This window comes from Coregonus lavaretus (assembly GCF_964263955.1).
Source record: "Coregonus lavaretus genome assembly, chromosome: 13".
Taxonomy (NCBI): domain Eukaryota; kingdom Metazoa; phylum Chordata; class Actinopteri; order Salmoniformes; family Salmonidae; genus Coregonus; species Coregonus lavaretus.
Window position 1 is genome coordinate 37,297,109 of NC_140000.1, and position 23,692 is coordinate 37,320,800.

The following is a 23,692-nucleotide window of genomic DNA, read 5'->3' on the forward strand; positions in this document are numbered from 1 at the left end:
CAAAAGAAAGCAACAAGAAAATGCTTAATAGATCCACCATTACATTTTAAAAGCCGTCCTAATCTCCCGAGATACAGCAGGGAAGGCTGTTAAAAGGGAAAGAATTGCTAACGATGACTCAATCGCCACTAAGGAGACCAGCGGCATAGAGAACATGTGACGAACTGGGGGCGAGCAACGCAAGGGCGAGGGAGTGAGGAGTACGTAGACCTACATACGTATGGATAAATAATCTGGGAGAGCATTTTAGAGTGCATGGTCTAAAAATAAATACATAAATAGGTTAATAAATAAATAAACCATGGACAAAGCGCCCATCTTCCTGCGACATAATTGCTCCAGACAGAGAGAGAGAGAGACGAATAGGAGCTAGATGAGTGGGTTCAGTGAAAGTGTGTGTGGACGCTGAGGTAGACGGAAGAAAAGCAAGGTCTTTTGACAACTCAAATAGAGGTTAGCGCCGAGGACTTCCTGTTCCACTGTGAGGACAAAAGGATGCTCTGGGGTGGAGATAATACGTTCAGAGAGAGAGAGAGCAAGAGGAAGGAAGGGAGGGAGGAAAGAGGAGAGGAGATGCTGTTGGAATTGTCAATGCAACATGTGTGCCAACATGTGGCAAGCATACATAAACTGTAAACCTTGTTTATACCTGGTGCTAACCCTTTGTCCTGATCTTGTCCACATTCTGATTGTGCTTACATTTTTTTGGACAGGTGTAGACGATTAAAAGACACATTGTGATCTGATTGTGATCAGATCTTCCTAACCACGCACGCACACACACACTGTGCCAGATCTGTATCACCTGGCCACACTTGAAGTAGCATTCCCCTCTCAGTTTCTTAACTCAGCATTGTAAACAAACAACACCCAACAGGCTGACTACACCCACCTACCCTCATTCCGCCTGTCTAACCCTAAATCATTTCCCATCACTTTTTCACTTCTTTTCTTTGGCCCATTTGCTCTCACCAAGTCAATCTCTTATCAGGACAAATTACTGATGGTAATGTTAGCTGGCAGGCACAGTCCCTTTACTGAGGAGAAAAAGGTGACAGAAGGAACACTTACCAAAGGAATAGCAGGATCCTGTTTCCTAAGATTTAGTCATTCATTTTGTATGAGTTTTCGCCAGCAGACAGGCAATTCGCAAGCCCTCGAGGAACCTATGAAGCTAAACAAGTAGCTATATAATTCATATCTTATAATGCAATGTCTTACGTTATTAATGGATGGCCTTAAAAACCCATAGCCTGCGAATTATATCTTGCCCTAGCCTGCAAAGTATGTCTAGCCGTATATAACCTGAATATTAAGCCCTCGGTCTGGAAAATAGGCTACTGTAGAATACTTACTCCCTGTCTATGCTACAAATCACTCTGGCTGTAAATCAATAGAACAGGAGTGGTGTGAGTGGGTCAGAACACCAACACCTTCTATGAAATGTTCTTCACATTCTAAAAGCTTATGTAGCATGTCCGTCTGAACTCAAGTTACCTGTGTAGTCAATCAATGTGAAAATAAATAATGCATTAATTTGCTTGGTTTGTCAGGGTTCTGGAAAACACGCAATTTAATAAACAGACCAGCATGCCAATTCCCAGTGCGTGCCATGGGCAATTTCACACATTTCCCATAACCACCCTCTGATCTCTTTTAGCCTCTAAATCTAAATGCCTAGATAACATACTGTATGCATAAGTCGCAGAAACACATTACATGGATCAGCATTGCACTGTATTCTGTAGCCGTGCCAACATGTATGGGGTACATCTCACTGAAAACCTTGCATGAACTTGGCTCGCGCCTCGGTTTTAGAAGTTTGCCCGAAACATTCTAATCATGAGGCAATGTGCACACGGCAGTAAGCTAAAGCGCGAATGTTCCAAAATGCAATCAATTAGCGGGAAAACAACATTCTCAAAAGTGACCGCAAATGCGACTATGCATGGAATGCTTTATTATAAAGGTGGATTGTTATGGTGAAAATGATCTTCCCCAAACTTGAAACTCAGATGCCGCCTATGTATGCTAGTTAGGCTCTACACCGGTTGTAAAGCAGATTAATGTGCTTAATTTTATGAAGTTATTTGGCCACTTTAGTTGTGATACAAACCTTATCAACCTATAGGTCTATGGGATAGGCTACATGAGGTGTGTGACTATGATTTGAAAAAGTCGGGGGATAAAAAGGCATGTGCTGTTTCTTGCCTTACTGCACATGCTGGGCATCATTCACAAGTGATAATACATCATTCACAAGTGAAAGGCTAATATTGTCACCCATCAGACTATTCTTAGTTTAATTTTGTCTTACATATACATGTGTGAAATTAGTTTTGATTTAGAATGGACCATTATCATGCACCTGTCGAGGAACAGGGGCAGGAGAAAAAAATACATGTCATCTATGCACTTAAATAGTGAAGCAATGTGCTTAATATTAGGAAAGTTGAGAAATAAATATAGTAGGCCTAGCCTATAGAAAGGTGATGGGATCCTCCTATTTTTAATAGAGCCTATCAAAACTCTGTTTTCTCACACAATTGCATAGCCTATAGAACTGTTGTGCAACATGAGCTCATGGGCTCTCATGAACTGGACTCTCGGTCAAGTGGAATTTGACTGCGTTCATGACTCGTAACTGCAGGTATGGCAGTAAGATGGTCACCGTAATAGCCCTAGCTACAGGGTGAATCCTAACTTCCACTGAAGTGACATTTTCACTTAGTTATGCATTGATGTCAATGGGGAATCTAAGGGAAATTCGACTTAAGCAGAAGTTAGGTATCACCCTTCAATACATCATAAATGATTTGAGATTGATCAGTGCATAACCATTCTCTTTTATCCTGTTCAGAAACAATTCGACACTAACTCAATTCAATTGACTGTCAATCAATAAGGTTATCTGTGTCCTTTAATAGCTAAATACAGGCCTTGAGAAACACTAACATGCACATATTAGCTGCCTTAATTTTTATCAATCGCTATCTGTTAATTGGCCTTGGTTGTTCAGGGAGGATTATGAAAGAGAAGGTGAAAAAAATGCCATTACTTTCAAGACTAACTGTCTCTGGAAGTTACTTGTGTAATAATAATTTAGAAAAGTTAGTCTTCTTCTGTTTGGTGATTTTTGCCTTCCCTGATGACAGCAATTTGCTTGTTCTCAGTTGACTGAGCTGGCATGTTATTTGGTTGCCCATGTTTTCATCAGAGTAACTGGCTACAGACCATATGCCCATTCTATCCAGTGTACCCTCCAAAGTACTTTGGTTATTAAAACTGTATTAAAAGTATTCAAGTAGTTATTCAGTGTGTGCGCGCGTGTGTGTATGTACAGTGGGGAAAAAAAGTATTTAGTCAGCCACCAATTGTGCAAGTTCTCCCACTTAAAAAGATGAGAGAGGCCTGTAATTTTCATCATAGGTACACGTCAACTATGACAGACAAATTGAGAAAAAAAATCCAGAAAATCACATTGTAGGATTTTTGATTAATTTATTTGCAAATTATGGTGGAAAATAAGTATTTGGTCACCTACAAACAAGCAAGATTTCTGGCTCTCACAGACCTGTAACTTCTTCTTTAAGAGGCTCCTCTGTCCTCCACTCGTTACCTGTATTAATGGCACCTGTTTGAACTTGCTATCAGTATAAAAGACACCTGTCCACAACCTCAAACAGTCACACTCCAAACTCCACTATGGCCAAGACCAAAGAGCTGTCAAAGGACACCAGAAACAAAATTGTAGACCTGCACCAGGCTGGGAAGACTGAATCTGCAATAGGTAAGCAGCTTGGTTTGAAGAAATCAACAGTGGGAGCAATTATTAGGAAATGGAAGACATACAAGACCACTGATAATCTCCCTCGGTCTGGGGCTCCACGTAAAGATCTCACCCCGTGGGGTCAAAATGATCACAAGAACGGTGAGCAAAAATCCCAAAACCACATGGGGGGACCTAGTGAATGACTTGCATAGAGCTGGGACCAAAGTAACAAAGCCTACCATCAGTAACACACTACGCCGCCAGGGACTCAAATCCTGCAGTGCCAGACGTGTCCCCCTGCTTAAGCCAGTACATGTCCAGGCCCGTCTGAAGTTTGCTAGAGTGCATTTGGATGATCCAGAAGAGGATTGGGAGAATGTCATATGGTCAGATGAAACCAAAATAGAACTTTTTGGTAAAAACTCAACTCGTCGTGTTTGGAGGACAAAGAATGCTGAGTTGCATCCAAAGAACACTATACCTACTGTGAAGCATGGGTGTGGAAACATCATGCTTTGGGGCTGTTTTTCTGCAAAGGGACCAGGACGACTGATCCGTGTAAAGGAAAGAATGAATGGGGCCATGTATCGTGAGATTTTGAGTGAAAACCTCCTTCCATCAGCAAAGGCATTGAAGATGAAACGTGGCTGCGTCTTTCAGCATGACAATGATCCCAAACACACCGCCCGGGCAATGAAGGAGTGGCTTCGTAAGAAGCATTTCAAGGTCCTGGAGCGGCCTAGCCAGTCTCCAGGTCTCAACCCCATAGAAAATCTTTGGAGGGAGTTGAAAGTCTGTGTTGCCCAGCGACAGCCCCAAAACATCACTGCTCTAGAGGAGATCTGCATGGAGGAATGGGCCAAAATACCAGCAACAGTGTGTGAAAACCTTGTGAAGACTTACAGAAAACGTTTGACCTGTGTCATTGCCAACAAAGGGTATATAACAAAGTATTGAGAAACTTTTGTTATTGACCAAATACTTATTTTCCACCATAATTTGCAAATAAATTCATTAAAAATCCTACAATGTGATATTCTGGATTTTTTTCCCTCATTTTGTCTGTCATAGTTGACGTGTACCTATGATGAAAATTACAGGCCTCTCTCATCTTTTTAAGTGGGAGAACTTGCACAATTGGTGGCTGACTAAATACTTTTTTCCCCCACTGTATGTGTGTGTGTATTAGAAGGGCATGTCATGAAAACAATCAAACCTGTGGGGGGTCCTGTGTCATAAAAAATCTGACTACAACAAAACTGTGAGCAACAGACTGTGTGGTCTATAATATAACCACCTGAAATATGGTGAACGTCCATCTTCGGGGCAGCAATACTTGCCGGTTTCTTTGTTTTCCAAAGGCCCAACTCTTCATCCTTGCCCTTTCGGCATGAAAGACTGTTTACATATCTCTTTAATGAGACACTTGCATTAAGCTGATTCATGGTCTTGAGACGTTGGGTTGGAAACCATAAACAGCAGTATTTCTGGGCTGAGAAGAGGAGAGCAGCGGGCAGGATACTTTATTATTGTTATATTTTCTTCTCTGTCAGGCAGGGATGGAGGGAGCGGAGGGAGAGAGAGGCAGGATGTTTGGGGAGCTAGCAGACGGGCCCTTTTATGGGACCACATTTCGCACTCAATAAAATTTGTTTCCACTTTATTTGGACTCCCAAATAAAAATAACACGCTGCCAGAGCCACGCTGACACCTCACATCACACAAGAGTGTGTGTGTGCCAGTTTGTGTGTGTGCCAGTCTGTGTGTGTGTGTGTTTGACAAATAGCATCTCCAGACTCCAGCATCTCTCCAGTGAGTCAATAAGCCAAAGCCTGAGAAGTGCTGGCACAGACTACATCCACACAGTCTGTCAATATACTCTGTTGCTTTATTAGACATGGGTCTATGTGTCTAAGGAGGTCAAGATATCTCTCCAACCAATCAAAACCAAGTCTCACAAACACACACCGTTCTCAAGCCAAGAAATGTCTCTTGCCATTCCCTGAACCAACCAATCAGGGGTAGACAATACTCTGCTTCTTTATTAAACCCGGGTCTCTGTGTGTGTAAGATTTTTTTTACCAACCAATCCGAACCAACCAAGTCTCACAAACATGTACACACACCATCCTCCTAAAGCCAGGAAACTTCCCTTTCCCTGAACCAACCAATCTTCTGATTATGATGGTAAATGTTTTCTGCTGGCCAACAACCCATTGATTGTGCGTGTGTAACGTTAACATGCAGTCACGCTCCCGTTCTCCTACAGAAATAGACCCAATAATATCATCCTGTCTCCAGGAGGCCAAGAAGGAAACACTCCAAATGGGAAAAGGAGGTGATGCTGACGGTCTGAAAATCACAACGGAAAACAATCTATTGGAGACACAGGCAGAAGATGTACTGTGTACTCCAATGTAAGATTCCTTTTGAGGAAGGGGGCAACAGGTTTGCACTGAAGCCAGAATGTTTTTGTGCCAATTCATACTGCAATAACTCTAATAAAGTACCTTTTATGTATATGAAGAAAATAAAAATAGGCCTACGTCTTCACATGCTATTCCACGTACCCTGTATCCGTATAGTCTGTGGGATGTGCGTAACTGTGTATGTTATCCTGACTCGTCATTATAAACAACAGCCATATTTGTGAGCCATGAAAGAGGTCTGAGTAATTTGATGTTATGCACCCCATCGAGAACCTATGTTAGGAACAACTTATTGAAGAGACAACAAAATGAATCATCCCCTTTCAAGTGTGTAGTGTGGTAATATTTATCATATATACACATGTATTATATACCTCACATGACTCATAATAAGAATAAGCAATTAACCTATTAAAATGTTTATCTGACTCCATAAAGATTATTTAGCAATATGCAAGAGACTATAGTTGACTTACAGTAATAGGCAATCAAGAAATGCTTGAAAATTGAATTCTAAATACAAGTGTATTTAATTACTTTGTAAAATGAATGGATTCACATACAAGGCATAAAACTTAAGTTACAAGGCAATGCTGACATTAACAAAAGCATTATTATAGGCATATAGATCCTAAGCTTAACTTACAAGACAAAGCATGAACAAAGAGATGCCTAGAAGCCTAGGAAATGAGAATTGATCATACAACCTTCCTCCATGGAATGGATACAGGATAAGAGAGAGAACAAAGGCTTTTAATTCAATTTATAACATCTGAAGGTGTAACTCTTTCAACCCAAAACCAACCACCATTGACCAATGAAACGATACCAAGTTTACAGTAACCTGACTACCAGGGTCAATCTCCAAACGGTGTCACAGCATTTAAAGGCTTGTGTGGGGGATAAGACCAAATAACTCAGAATTCCTGAGAGGACAATAAAATCCCTTTGCATAGAGTAATTTACAGTTCACCCTGTACAGATACAAGTTACCACAGAGATCATACATACATATAGATAGCTTCAGAGTCCTCTTTAGGGGACAAGTTTCAGATAATCTTATTCTATAATATCCATGTCTGGTATATATCACACATTCAATAGTCAATCCTCTGGATACTGTAAAGGAGGGATTCATTTTGGCCTCTCAGAGGGGGAATGGCTTACTTGTCCTTGGGCATTGTCCTTTCCTTGTGTTCCTGCACCATTTGCCATGCAGCTCCAGGTGTAAGAGAGCAAATAAATTAGGGCAGAGCCTACAAGTGCGTCCATGCATGCGTGTATTTGTATTTATTAGGGATCCCCATTAGCTGCTGCCAAGGCAGCAGCTACTCTTCCTGTGGTCCAAACATATTAAAGCACTTACATTACAAATAAAACAAAATATAAAACAGTACATCATGACATTATTACACCACTACCCATCTACAATACCACCATACAACAATATCACAATGTGTGCGTATGCATGTGTCTATACCCTTGTGTGTGTCTCTTCACAGTCCCCGTTGTTCCATAAGGTGTATTTTTACCAGTTTTTTAAATCTGATTCTACTTGCATCAGTTACCTGATGTGGAATGGAGTTCCATGTAGTCATGGCTCCATGTAGTACTGTGCACCTCCCATATTCTGTTCCGGACTTGGGGACTGTGAAGAGACCTCTGGTGGCATGTCTTGTGGGGTATGCATGGTTTCCGAGCTGTGTGATAGTAGTTTAAAACAGACAGCTCGGTACATTCTGCTTGTCAACACCTCTTACAAAAACAAGCAGTGATTAAGTCAATCTCTCTTCCACTCTGAGCCAGGAGAGACTGACATGCATGTCATTAATGTTAACTCTCCGGCCGTGCTGCCCTGTTCTGAGGCAACTGCAATTTTCCCAAGTCCCTCTTTGTGGCACCGGACCACACTACTGAACAGTAGTCTAGGTGCGACAAAACTAGGGCCTGTAGGACCTGCCTTGTTGACAGTGTTGTTAAGAAGGCAGAGCAGCGCTTAATTATGGACATACTTCTCCCCATCTTAGCTACTGTTGTATCAATATGCTTTGACCATGACAGACTAAACTGCTTGGAGTAACCCTGGATTGTAGTCTCCTCAACTTGCTCAATTTCCACATTATTCATTACGAAATGTAATTGAGGTTTAGGGTTTAGTGAATGATTTGACCCAAATACAATGCTTTTAGTTTTGGAAATATTCAGGACTAACTTATTCCTTGCCACCCATTCCGAAACTAACTGCAACTCTTTGTTAAGTGTTGCAGTTATTTCAGTTGCTGTAGTAGCTGACGTGTATAGTGTTGAGTCATCCGCATACATAGACACACTGGCTTTACTCAAAGCCAGTGGCATGTCGTTAGTAAAGATGGAAAAAAGCAAGGGGCCTAGACAGCTGCCCTGGGGAATTCCTGATTCTACCTGAATTATGTTTGAGAGGCTTCCATTAAAAGAACACCCTCTGTGTTCTGTTAGACAACTTTTTATCCACATTATAGCAGGGGGTGTAAAGCCATAACACATACGTTTTTCCAGCAGCAGACTATGATCGATAATGTCAAAAGCCGCACTGAAGTCTTAACAAAGCAGCCCCCACAATGTGTGTGGGTCAGCGTAGGTTGTCAGAAGAGTAATGGGCTACTGCACTTTCTACTCTAACCCTACAATCCTTAATGCATGTGTCAATTTGCAATGAAGCTCCGGGTCTTAGCTTCCGGGAAACACTGCAGTGGTTCTGTCAGGTTAACCAGGCTACCGATAAATTCTCTGAAAGCAAACACACCCACCTTCTCTCTGACTCAAACTCTCTCCTCATCCACTGATAACCCCTGTCTTGCTGAATGTAAGTAAGCCTATATCGTTGAAAAACACAACATGCATAGTATATTGTTGGGATCATAGCTGGATATAATTGACATGAGAATCTGCAGAATAGTACAGAAAATTTGCAAAAGCACTTAGCTTTGGCCAAGTGCCAATGTTTCGTCATATTCCTTTCACTAGGCAGTGACTTTCTCTTGTAATTGACGTTGGAGGCGGCTGTCACCAATTTTCAGCTACCATCCGCACACTCTTTGGTCAAAGACGTCAGTCTCAGAATTGCAACGGCTGGACTTCTGAGAACCATACTGCTACGTCTAACCTCTTCTTTCAAGAGTCTTCAAAGGAAAATGTTTTACAAACTGGTGCCTGATACGCCACAAAGCTGCAACCCTAAATGTCTCCTCACCCCCTTTTATCAGTACACTCTGTGCTGGAGAGTAGTACTTCTCTCTCATTTATTAGGATTAATGTATTGAAAGTCATGTGGTTTTGAATATTTGTTACTGTGAGTCATACATCATTATTAGAAGTAAATATATTGTGCCTATGTCTAATTCATGAAGTTAGCAAAGGCAACAAGAATGTCATAGGACAGGGCTACTCAACTACTATTTGAGAAGGTCCAGTGACACAAATTGTGGTACAGCGTAGTAACAAACAGTCATCTACGACTTTGGAAACATGTTACACTACCATTCAAAAGTTTGTGGTCACTTACAAATGTCCTTGTTTTCCATGAAAACATACATGAATGAGTTTGAATAGGAAATATAGCAAAATGGAAATGTAGTCTACTAATTGATAATTATTTTTAATTGAAATAATAATTGTCCTTCAAACTTCAAAAGAATCCTCCATTTGCAGCAATTACAGCCTTGCAGACCTTTGGCATTCTAGTTGTCAATATGTTGAGGTAATCTGAAGAGATTTCACCCCATGCTTCCTGAAGCACCTCCCACAAGTTGGATTGGCTTGATGGGCACTTCTTACGTACCATACGGTCAAGCTGCTCCCACAACAGCTCAATACGGTTGAGATCCGGTGACTGTGCTGGCCACTCCATTATAGACAGAATACCAGCTGACCGCTTCTTCCCTAAATAGTTACTGCATAGTTTGGAGCTGTGCTTTGGGTCATTGTCCTGTTGTAGGAGGAAATTGGCTCCAATCAAGCACCGTCCACAGGGTATGGCATGGCGTTGCAAAATGGAGTGATAGCCTTCCTTTTTCAAGATCCCTTTTCTTCAAATCTCCCACTTTAACACCACCAAAGCACCCCCAGACCATCACATTGCCTCCACCATGCTTCACAGATGGCATCAAGCACTCCTCCAGCACAAATGTTCTTCTTTGTGATCTGAACACCTCAAACGTCGACTCGTCTGTCCATAACACTTTTTTCCAATCTTCCTCTGTCCAGTGTCTGTGTTCTTTTGCCCATCTTAATATTTTCTTTTTATTGGCCAGTCTGAAATATGGCTTTTTCTTTGCAACTCTGCCTAGAAGGTCAGCATCCCGGAGTCACCTCTTCACTGTTGACGTTGAGACTGGTGTTTTGCGGGTACTATTTAATGAAGCTGCCAGTTGAGGACCTATGAGGCGTCTGTTTCTCAAACTAGACACCCTAATGTATTTGTCCTCTTGCTCAGTTGTGCACCGGGGCCTCCCACTCCTCTTTATATTCTGGTTAGAGCCAGTTTGCACTGTTCTGTGAAGGGAGTAGTACACAGCATTGTAGGAGATCTTCAGTTTCTTGGCAATTTCTCGCATGGAATAGCCTTCATTTCTCAGAACAAGAATAGACTGACGAGTTTCAGAAGAAAGTTATTTGTTTCTGGCCATTTTGAGCCTGTAATCGAACCCACAATTGCTAATGCTCCAGATCCTCAACTAGTCTCAAGAAGGCCAGTTTTATTGCTTCTTTAAATCAGCACAACAGTTTTCAGCTGTGCTAACATAATTGCAAAAGGGTTTTCTAATGATCAATTAGCCTTTTAAAATGATACACTTGGATTAGCAAACACAATGTGCCATTGGAACACAGGATTGATGGTTGCTGATAATGGGCCTCTGTACGCCTACAGTGAGGGGAAAAAAGTATTTTATCCCCTGCAGATTTTGTATGTTTGCCCACTGACAAAGAAATGATCAGTCTATAATTGTAATGGTAGGTTTATTTGAACAGTGAGAGACAGAATAACAACAAAAAAATCCAGAAAAACGCATGTCAAAAATGTTATAAATTGATTTGCATTTTAATGAGGGAAATAAGTATTTGACCCCCTCTCAATCAGAAAGATTTCTGGCTCCCAGGTGTCTTTTATACAGGTAACGAGCTGAGATTAGGAGCACACTCTTAAAGGGAGTGCTCCTAATCTCAGTTTGTTACCTGTATAAAAGACACCTGTCCACAGAAGCAATCAATCAATCAATCAGATTCCAAACTCTCCACCATGGCCAAGACCAAAGAGCTCTCCAAGGATGTCAGGGGCAAGATTGTAGACCTACACAAGGCTGGAATGGGCTACAAGACCAACGCCAAGCAGCTTGGTGAGAAGGTGACAACAGTTGGTGCGATTATTCGCAAATGGAAGAAACACAAAATAACTGACAGGATAACTTCACTGCATCAAAGGGACGATGGACGGGGCCATGTACCGTCAAATCTTGGGTGAGAACCTCCTTCCCTCAGCCAGGGCATTGAAAATGGGTCGTGGATGGGTATTCCAGCATGACAATGACCCAAAACACACGGCCAAGGCAACAAAGGAGTGGCTCAAGAAGAAGCACATTAAGGTCCTGGAGTGGCCTAGCCAGTCTCCAGACCTTAATCCCATAGAATATCTGTGGAGGGAGCTGAAGGTTCGAGTTGCCAAACGTCAGCCTCGAAACCTTAATGACTTGGAGAAGATCTGCAAAGAGGAGTGGAACAAAATCCCTCCTGAGATGTGTGCAAACCTGGTGGCCAACTACAAGAAACGTCTGACCTCTGTGATTGCCAACAAGTGTTTTGCCACCAAGTACTAAGTCATGTTTTGCAGAGGGGTCAAATACTTATTTCCCTCATTAAAATGCAAATCAATTTATAACATTTTTGACATGCGTTTTTCTGTATTTTTTTTGTTGTTATTCTGTCTCCCACTGTTCAAATAAACCTACCAGTAACATTATAGACGGATCATTTCTTTGTCAGTGGGCAAACGTACAAAATCAGCAGGGGATCAAATACTTTTTTTCCCTCACTGTATGTAGACATTCCATTAGAAATCTGCCATTTCCAGCTACAATAGCCATTTACAACATTAACAATGTCTACACTGTATTTCTGATCAATATGATGTTATTTTAAATGGACAAAAAAATTGCTTTTCTTTCGAAAACAAGGAAATGTCTAAGTGACCCCAAAATTTTGAACGGTAGTGTATATAAAATGTGCATTAAATACATTAAATGAGACAATAAGACACATTTGAATGAATTACAAGTTATTTCTTTTGAATGTAAACATGTGCGTCATTGCATCAACACTGCTGAAGAACAAATGTGGTTACACAGTTGTCTATGCAAAAAGTGCACTGTGAACCATTGTACATGGGCCTTGAATTATTAAATAATATTTACATTAAATAAAGTGCATGTTTTCTGGAGAACAAAGGAGAGTTGAACAAAAATAATAATCTGAATGCTCAGAAAGTCACTGTGGGCCATGCAATATTCATGTATAAGCCACTCTGGACCTTGCCCTTGCATCAATGAGAGAAATTGCACTTTCTGTCTCCTGCCAATGCTTTGAACTTAGGCACAAATGGTGTGAGAGCAACTCTAAGAAACTGGTGCAGGTGTTCATTGGTGAGCCCGGTGCGGTATTTGTTTTTTAATAAAGTTCATTGGGGAGAAGGCTGATTCACAGCTGTATGTGGAGACAAACATGGTCAGGATTTGTAGTGCCAGTTTCTTGAGAACAGGGACATCAGCTGCAGGCACAATCTTTTCCCAGAAAGTGACAGGGTCACAATCACCAGCCTGCTCCTTAAAAGCCACATTTTCTAGCAGCTCAATCAACTCCATTTGCAGTGATTCAACATCTACCCATCTGAAGATCTGTTTTGCTTCCTCTGACAACTTTGTCACATTTGTGACCAAGAAGTGGTTCTGGATGAGCAGCAGCAGTTATCTTCCAACATTGAAGTCATCAAAGCGAGCCTTGAAGCTATCCATTAGCTTCTCGATGATATCAACATGTTTGGGAACATCTTCATCTCCCTGCGTTTGCACCAGAAGATTGGGGAAGTGGACAAGTTCTCCCTGGAGATCATTCTTGAAAAGCTCTAATTTCTTCTGGAAAGCCTGGACTGCTGTTATCATATCACACACTGTGTTGTCCCGTCCCTGCAGCTTAACATTGTTGATTAAGGTGTGATGTAATGTCTGTCAAAAATGCAACGGTTTCCATCTTCTCCTCATCTTTCAAAAACTCTGAAAACTGAGTTGCCTTGTCACTCTTTTGCTCTGATAAGAAAACGTTGATTTCCTCACAAATGGCCCAAAAGCATTCCAAAACCCTGCATTTGCTGAGCAATCTGATATTGTTGTGCAGTAGTAAGTAATCAAAACTGGCATTGGCCTCTATCAGAAAGCCTCGTAGCAGGCGTTGTTATAGGGATGATGTTGCTCTCAAAAAGTTAATTAGTTTCATCATCGTTGTCATGACCTCAGAATACTCTTTTCCCAGACTGGCACACAGGACTAGGGCTGTTACGGTGACCGTATTACAGCCACACCGGCGGTCACGAGTCATGATGGCAGTAATTAGGTTTCTCCAAGCTCTGATGCTGCTGATGGTCATTAGTAGCCTACTAAACTTGCTAACTGCCTGATACTCTGCACTCTAATGTCCCTCTAATCACGCTGACATCACTGCAAATGTAATCGAAAATCAAACACTTCATGAGAGCCCATGAGCTCATGTTGCGCAACATTTCTATAGGCTATGCAATTGCTTGAGAAAACAGAGTGATGGCCTCTATTAAAAAGAGTAGGATCCCATCACCTTTCTATAGGCTAGGCCTACTATATTTATTTCTCTACTTTCCTAATATTAAGCACATTGCTTCTCTTTACAACAGAATGGCATGAAAATACAACCAAGGGAATAGCGTCCTCCATTCGCTATTTAAGTGCATCGATTTTTTTCCCCTGCCTCTGTTTCGAGACAGGTGCATGATAATGGTCCATTCTAAATCAAAACAAATTTGACATATATATTATTTAGTACAGTGAGGGAAAAAAGTATTTGATCCCCTGCTGATTTTGTACATTTGCCCACTGACAAAGACATGATCAGTCTATAATTTTAATGGTAGGTTTATTTGAACAGTGAGAGACAGAATAACAACAACAAAATCAGAAAAAACCATGTCAAAAATATTTTAAATTGATTTGCATTTTAATGAGGGAAATAAGTATTTGACCCCTCTGCAAAACATGACTTAGTACTTGGTGGCAAAACCCTTGTTGGCAATCACAGAGGTCAGACGTTTCTTGTAGTTGGCCACCGGGTTTTCACACATCTCAGTAGGGATTTTGTCCCACTCCTCTTTGCAGATCTTCTCCAACTCATTAAGGTTTCGAGGCTGTCGTTTGGCAACTCTAATCTTCAGCTCCCTCCACAGATTTTCTATGGGATTAAGGTCTGGAGACTGGCTAGGCCACTCCAGGACCTTAATGTGCTTCTTCTTGAGCCACTCCTTTGTTGCCTTGGCCGTGTGTTTTGGGTCATTGTCATGCTGGAATACCCATCCACGACCCATTTTCAATGCCCTGGCTGAGGGAAGGATGTTCTCACCCAAGATTTGACGGTACATGGCCCCATCCATTGTCCCTTTGATGTGGTGAAGTTGTCCTGTCCCCTTAGCAGAAAAACACCCCCAAAGCATAATGTTTCCACCTCCATGTTTGACGGTGGGGATGGTGTTCTTGGGGTCACAGGCAGCATTCCTCCTCCTCCAAACATGGCGAGTTGAGTTGATGCCAAAGAGCTCCATTTTGGTCTCATCTGACCACAACACTTTCACCCAGTTCTCCTCTGAATCATTCAGATGTTCATTGGCAAACTTCAGATGGGCCTGTATATGTGCTTTCTTGAGCAGGGGGACCTTGCGGGCACTGCAGGATTTCAGTCCTTCACGGCATAGTGTGTTACCAATTGTTTTCTTGGTGACTATGGTCCCAGCTGCCTTGAGATCATTGACAAGATCCTCCCGTGTAGTTCTGGGCTCACCGTTCTGATGATCATTGCAACTCCACGAGGTGAGATCTTGCATGGAGCCCCAGGCCGAGGGAGATTGACAGTTCTTTTGTGTTTCTTCCATTTGCGAATAATCACACCAACTGTTGTCACCTTCTCACCAAGCTGCTTGGCGATGGTCTTGTAGCCCATTCCAGCCTTGTGTAGGTCTACAATCTTGTCCCTGACATCCTTGGAGAGCTCTTTGGTCTTGGCCATGGTGGAGAGTTTGGAATCTGATTGATTGATTGCTTCTGTGGACAGGTGTCTTTTATACATGTAACAAACTGAGATTAGGAGCACTCCCTTTAAGAGTGTGCTCCTAATCTCAGCTCGTTACCTGTATAAAAGACACCTGGGAGCCAGAAATCTTTCTGATTGAGAGGGGGTCAAATACTTATTTCCCTCATTAAAATGCAAATCAATTTATAACATTTTTGACATGCGTTTTTCTGGATTTTTTTGTTGTTATTCTGTCTCTCACTGTTTCAATAAACCTACCATTACAATTATAGACTGATCATTTCTTTGTCAGTGGGCAAATGTACAAAATCAGCAGGGGATCAAATACTTTTTTCCCTCACTGTATATGTAAAGACAAGATTAAATCAAGAATAGTCTGATGGGTGATAATATTAGCCTATCACTTGTGAATTATATATTTGCCGCCGGGAAATTCGAGGCATTATCAAGTGAGAGACTGATGAAGTGAGTACAGCCTGTGCAAAAAACTAAGCAGAGCTCATGCCCTTCATGCTACTTTTTTCAAATCATCATCATCATGCAGCCTTTGAATGTATTAAAAATCTAAACATATAGCCTAACGTTTGTATCCCAACTAAAGTGGCCAAATAACTTCTTAAAATTAAGCACATTAATCTGCTTTACAACTGGTGTAGAGCCTAGCTGGCATTCATAAGCAGCGCGTGGGTTTCAAGTGTCACGGTTTCGGCCGAGGCTGCCTCTCTCCCTTGTTCGGGCAGGCTTCGGCGTTCGTCGTCTCCGGAATTCTAGCTGCCACCGTTCTATGTTCTGTGTTTCCTGTTTGATTAGTTTTGTCTGTTAGCCACACCTGTTTTGTGTTAGGTCTCATTATGCACCCTATTTAGTTCCCTGTTTGTGTGTATAGTGTTGTGTGTAATTGTCGCTTGTCAGATGGTTGCGTAGCTGTGTTATTTTTCCAGTACGCCAGGATTAGTAGTGTCCTCCTCTGTTTAGGAGAGTTTTGCGCACTGTGTTTTCGTGCGATCGTGTGTTGACGCCTGTGCGCGTCTGTTTGGCATCCTGCCGTTTGTGGATTATTTTGCATAGTAAAGTCTTGTTGGACTGTACCTCTGCTTCTGCGCCTGATTCCCCACCACACCATCACTACATCGTTGACAGAATTACACACCTTAAACATGGAATCAGCGGGAGCCGAAGCAGCGCCGACGAGACTGGAGGTCCAGGTTCGGGAGCAACAGGAACAGATCCTCCAGATGGGAACCGCCCTGCAGGAGGTAATCACCACGCTCCGAGGCTGGGGCGCACCTCCAACACCTTCCTCACCGCCAGCCCAGCCAGCACCATCGGCCAGCCTGCCCATTCCAGCGCCTGAACACCGAGGGATCCGACTCGCTCTCCCGAGGGCCTACGACGGAACCGCGGCTGGGTGTCAGGGATTCCTCCTCCAGGTGGAGTTGTACCTGGCCACCGTACACCCGGCACCCTCGGGGCATGAGAGCGTGTCTGCCCTGATATCCTGCCTGTCCGGGAAGGCGTTGGAATGGGCCAACGCGGAGTGGAGGAAGATCGACGCCGCGAGTATCACCTACGACGAGTTCTCCCGCCGCTTTAGGGCGGTGTTCGACCATCCCCCGGAGGGGAGAGCGGCGGGGGAGCGTCTGGTCTTCCTCCGGCAGGGGAGGAGGAGTGCTCAGGAATTCGCGCTTGAATTCCGTACTCTAGCGGCTGATGCAGGGTGGAATGAGCGGGCCCTCGTCGATATATATCGATGTAGCCTAAGAGAGGACGTCCGTAGGGAGCTGGCCTGTAGGGACACCAGTCTCTCTTTCGACCAGCTGGTCGACATGTCAATCAGGTTAGATAACCTATTGGCCACCCGCGGACGTCCTGAGGGGGGTCCGTCCATTTCACCCTCCAGCGCATCCGAGCCGTGTCCTATGGAGCTCGGGGGCACTGGCGCTAGAGATAGGAGGAGTCGGCAGGTGAGGGGGTCCATCCACTGCACCAACTGTGGTCGGGGAGGACACACCGCGGCTAGGTGCTGGGGATGGCCTCCTCGGGGAGATGACGACAGGTCCCGCACTGGGGATTCCCTCCAGGTGAGTAGGCGCCCCACTCACCCAGAGCTCACTGTTGCCCATTTTTGTAGGCCTGTGCGTTTTCCGCAGGTGGCACCTCATTCCCAGTATAAGGCGCTGGTAGATTCAGGCGCGGCTGGGAATTTTATTGATAAGAAGTTTTGTTTAGAGTTAGGGTTTCCCCTTCTCCCTGTTGATGTTCCTTTTCCCGTTCACGCCCTAGATAGTCGTCCGTTGGGTACGGGCTTAATCAGGGAGGTCACGGCACCACTTAGGATGTGTGCGCAGGGGAGTCATCAGGAGATAATTCAACTGTTTCTGATTGACTCTCCTGCGTATCCGGTGGTGCTGGGCATGCCCTGGTTAAGTACCCATAACCCCGTTATTTCGTGGCAGGAGAGGGCTCTGATGGAGTGGTCTGCTCAGTGTGTGGGTAGATGTTTGGGCGTTTCCATAGGGGCTACCTCGGTGGAGAGTCCAAACCAGGTGCCCGCATTGCACATTCCACCTGAGTATGGGGATTTGGCTATTGCGTTTAGTAAGGCGAGGGCGACGCGGTTGCCACCCCATAGGCAGGGGGATTGTGCGATAGACCTTCAGGCAGGAGCTGCGCTCCCACGGAGTCATGTGTATCCTCTGTCTCAGGAGGAGAAGAAAGCTATGGAGGTTTACATAGACGAATCACTGAGACAAGGATACATACGGCCGTCCACTTCCCCCGCGTCCTCGAGTTTCTTTTTCGTGAAGAAAAAGGATGGGGGTTTGCGTCCGTGCATCGATTACCGTGGTCTCAATCAGATTACGGTGAAGTATAGTTATCCACTCCCGCTGATTGCGACCATGACTGAGTCGTTGCATGGGGCGCGTTTCTTCACGAAATTAGATCTCAGGAGCGCGTACAACTTGGTGCGCATCAGGAAGGATGATGAATGGAAAACAGCCTTTAGTACCACCTCGGGCCATTACGAGTATCTAGTCATGCCATACGGGTTGATGAATGCTCCGTCAGTTTTCCAATCATTCGTGGATGAGATCTTCAGGGACATGCAGGGACAGGGAGTCGTGGTGTACATAGATGACATTCTCGTGTACTCACCTACCCGTGTCGAGCATGTGGCCCTGGTGCGCAGGGTGTTGCGGAGGCTGGTGGAGCACGACCTGTATGTGAAGGCAGAGAAGTGTCTGTTTTTCCAGGAGTCGATTTCCTTTTTGGGGTATCAGTTGTCTGCGTCAGGGGTGAAGATGGAGGTAGACCGAGTGTCAGCCGTGCGTAATTGGCAAACACCAACCACTGTGAAAGAGGTGCAGCAGTTTTTGGGGTTTGCGAATTACTACCGGAGGTTTATCCGGGGTTTTGGGCAAGTGGCAGCTCCCATCACGTCTCTCTTAAAGGGGGGCCCGGTGCGTCTGCAGTGGTCAGTCGAGGCGGACAGGGCGTTTGAGAAGCTGAAGGACCTGTTCACCTCGGCTCCGGTGCTGGCGCATCCGGATCCCTCTTTACCATTTCAGGTAGAGGTGGACGCGTCTGAGGCCGGTATTGGCGCCGTGCTTTCACAACGGTCAGGCGCGCCACCTAAACTCCGCCCCTGTGCCTTCTATTCCAAGAAGCTCAGCCCGGCGGAGCGAAATTATGACGTAGGGGACAGGGAGCTGTTAGCTGTGGTACAGGCCCTTAAGGTGTGGAGGCACTGGCTTGAGGGGGCTCAACACCCTTTCCTCATTTTGACGGACCACCGTAACCTGGAGTACATCCGGGCAGCGAGGAGGCTGAACCCTCGACAGGCTAGATGGAGTATGTTTTTGACCCGTTTCTCTTTTAAGATCACCTACATCCCTGGGTCACAAAACGGTAAGGCAGATGCGCTGTCTCGGCGGTATGACGGGGAGGAGAGGTCCGTGGAGCCCACTCCCATACTGCCGGAGTCGTGTCTAGTGGCACCGGTGGTGTGGGAGCTCGATTCTGAGCTCGAGCGGGCATTACGCATCGACCCTAGTCCACCACAATGCCCGGAGGGTCGGAAGTATGTTCCGCTCGAGTGTCGGGATCGATTGATCTATTGGGCTCACACGTCACCCTCCTCTGGACATCCGGGTATCGGCCGGACAGTGCACTGTCTTAGTGCCAAATATTGGTGGCCCACGTTGGCCAGGGATGTGAGGGTTTATGTTTCCTCCTGCTCGGTGTGCGCCCAGTGTAAGGCGCCTAGACATCTGCCTAGGGGTAAGTTACTGCCCCTGCCCGTTCCACAACGACCATGGTCCCACCTCTCGGTGGATTTTATAACTGACCTTCCCCTCTCTCAAGGGAATACTACACTCCTGGTCGTTGTGGACCGGTTCTCTAAGGCCTGTCGTTTGCTCCCCATGCCGGGTCTTCCTACTGCCCTACAGACCGCCGAAGCACTATTCACTCATGTGTTCCGGCACTACGGGGTGCCCGAGGACATTGTGGCTGACCGGGGTCCCCAATTCACCTCCAGAGTCTGGAGAGCTTTTATGGAGCGGTTGGGGGTCTCGGTGAGCCTCACCTCGGGTTACCACCCGGAGAGTAATGGGCAGGTGGAACGCGTAAACCAGGATGTGGGCAGGTTTCTCAGAACATACTGCCGGGACCGGCCGGAGGAGTGGGCGAGATATGTGCCCTGGGCCGAGATGGCACAGAACTCTCTCCGCCACTCCTCCACCCAACTAACCCCTTTTCAGTGTGTTTTAGGGTACCAGCCGGTTCTGGCACCATGGCATGAGAGCCAGATCGAGGCCCCCGCTGTGGATGAGTGGGTGCGGCGCTCGGAGGAGACGTGGAACGCTGCACACGTCCATCTGCAGCGTGCCATACGTCGACAGAAGACGAGCGCCGACCTACACCGCAGTGAGGGGCCTGTGTACGCACCTGGAGATCGAGTCTGGCTCTCTGCCAGAAACCTGCCCCTCCGCCTGCCCTGTCGGAAACTGGGTCGGCGGTTTGTGGGGCCATTTAAAGTCCTGAGAAGGTTGAACGAGGTATGTTATAGATTACAGTTACCAGTTGAGTATAAGTGTATTAACCCCTCGTTCCATGTGTCCCTTCTCAGGCCGGTGGTAGCAGGCCCACTCCAAGAACATGAGATCTTGGAGACCCCCCCGCCCCCGTTGGACATCGAGGGGGCACCGGCGTACACCGTGAGATCCATCTTGGATTCTAGACGTCGGAGAGGGGGTCTTCAGTATCTAGTGGAGTGGGAGGGGTACGGTCCGGAGGAGCGGTGCTGGGTGCCGAGGAGAGACATCTTGGACCCGTCGCTCCTGACGGAATTCCATCGGGGGTATCCGACGCGCCCTGCGCCGCGGCCTCCGGGTCGTCCCCAAGGCCGGAGTCGGCGCGCGTCTGGAGCCGCGCGTCAAGGGGGGGGTACTGTCACGGTTTCGGCCGAGGCTGCCTCTCTCCCTTGTTCGGGCAGGCTTCGGCGTTCGTCGTCTCCGGAATTCTAGCTGCCACCGTTCTATGTTCTGTGTTTCCTGTTTGATTAGTTTTGTCTGTTAGCCACACCTGTTTTGTGTTAGGTCTCATTATGCACCCTATTTAGTTCCCTGTTTGTGTGTATAGTGTTGTGTGTAATTGTCGCTTGTCAGATGGTTGCGTAGCTGTGTTATTTTTCCAGTACGCCAGGATTAGTAGTGTCCTCCTCTGTTTAGGAGAGTTTTGCGCACTGTGTTTTCGTGCGATCGTGTGTTGACGCCTGTGCGCGTCTGTTTGGCATCCTGCCGTTTGTGGATTATTTTGCATAGTAAAGTCTTGTTGGACTGTACCTCTGCTTCTGCGCCTGATTCCCCACCACACCATCACTACATCGTTGACATCAAGTTTGGGGAAGATAATTTTCACCATAAAAATGCACCTTTATAATAAAAGCTTTACATGCATATTCGCATTTGCAGTCACTTTTGAGAATGGTGTTTTCCTGCTAATGGAACATTCACGCTTATAGCCTACTGGTGTGTGCATTGATGCGCTTATAATGTGAAGAAATAGCCTAATAGTTTATCAACATTTTAAGCTAAACGTTCTGATCTGTTGCGTCAGCCTCATTACTTAAAAAATATTTTTTGATGCGAGTGGTTGTATTAATTTGGGATCTATCGCATCCCACAACTGTCCCAGACTATGTTTTGGAATATTTCTTTCTCGCACAGAATAGGTCAGCTTTTGTATTATGGGGGATAGTAGATTGACATAGGCTAGTGCTTTTGCTGTTCGTTAGGCCTACTCATCTTGTTGGCTAACGAAAAGTAAATGTGGGCAGTTCTTCCAATATCTTCAATATGCGCCTCGGTATTGGATAAGGACTCGCGCAGTTGCGTCCCCGATGTGTCTGTCTTCACTTGTAGCCTGTGAGAAAGACGTGACTGAGAGCCATGTGAGTAAGAGGTGCTTTGGAGCCCACAGCCGTGAGAAGGGAATTATAATTATTATCAAGTGCTATCAAATTGTGAATGAAGTATGTACAGCCTGCGCAAGAAACAAAGCAGAGCTCATGCCTTTCATGATACTTTTTTCTAATCATCATTAGTCTCATCATGCAGCCTTAGAATGTATAAAAAATCTAAACATATAGCCCAACGTTTGTATCACAACTAAAGTTACATAAATAACTCTAAATTAAGCATATAGGAGTACCTGTTTCTTTGTTAACCGCTCAACACAGAATAGCCGCATGTGTGCACTCCCTCAAATCCTTTGGAGAAAATATCCTTTCTATTTTATTCAGCTATGTTCAATTGTATTCTTCATACTATAAAATAATAGAAAATAATGCCACGGAATTCTAAGCAAATCTTGTCTGCTAAATTAACTAGTGTAGCTCACAGCATAGCCAGATCAGGGCCTAACATAAGGACAACTCAGAGTATGCTATTCTGTTCTTCTGAAACAGACTACATTTTCTTCATATCATGTTTCTTTAGACCTGTCTAAAATAAATAATGGATTTATTGTGATGGATTTATTAGACTTTTTTAAATGTAGATGTTCCAAAGGTCTGCATCAGTGGCTTGTAGGCTATGCGTAGAAGCCAGGAGATGCTAAATGTGCTTATGTTAATTAACTGTCAATTACCGTGAGACTGGCAGTTATTTGCTTTACAATCACTGGCTGACAAAATTTCATGACCACCACAGCCCTACACAAGACAGATTGATGGATGATGCAGTGGTAAGATGCCAGGTTTAGGGTGGTCCTCTTTCAAACGTGCAACCAGTCCCCTCCTCCTTCCTATTATGGCTGGAGCTCCATCTGTGGTGATGGAGACCACGGACTTCAGATCTATCCCCCTTTTTGTCAGCATCCCTTTGATGGTCTCATGGATATCCTCTTCCCGCGTGTGTGCTTCTAGATTTGTTAAGCCCAATAGCTCCTCACAGAATTCCTTCTTTGTTTCATTATACAATCTGACAAACACTAGAAGCTATGCATTATCAGTGTTGATTCATCCACAGCTAATGAAATGCATGGTGCATTCTGAATGGCCTCATCAAGTTGTGAAGTCAAATCTTCAGCTAATATTTCAGTTTTCACTGCTGTTGGATATTTTCCCTGATCTCATATTTTTGTTTACCTTCAAGCAAGGTGTCAGCAGCGTCACACATGCTTCTTTTACCATCTCAGCGTCTGACTTTTTTTTGGGGGTGTTTAACCAAAACCCAGGCTATCGTCAGTGCACTATCCATTGCACGTTGTTGTGCTGTCAGATAATTGACAAAAACTTTGGTGGTTAATCTTGTTTGTTCTCACGTCCTTGTCTTGATTGAAATTACTATGTTTGGCGTCATAACGGTGCTTAACATTGGCACTTTTCACGAGGGCTACTGACTCACTGCATATCAGGCACATTGGTTTTGTGCTGGTTGTGGGAAGAATTACTTTTCCGTCTACTCGTCTTTGAATATATGGTTTTCGGCATAACATTATACATTTTTTGAACAAGCCAGTTTAAGAAAGACACTGGTAACTAAGCTCCTATCTGCGGTCAAATCTTTCTGTTTCTTTCTGCCTACCTGTCCGGCGGTTCCGCAGAGGATATTTGCATTGATGTGATTGGGTAAGA

The 23,692-nt window shown here is 44.6% G+C and overlaps 1 protein-coding gene across 1 annotated transcript in view; it reads right to left on the minus strand.

Moving 5' to 3' along the window:
- The window catches only part of LOC311140431 (ras-related and estrogen-regulated growth inhibitor-like), a 53,492-nt gene that overhangs the window by 24,382 nt on the left and 5,418 nt on the right, over positions 1-23,692 (minus strand). The gene's annotated exons all lie outside the window — the stretch shown is intronic.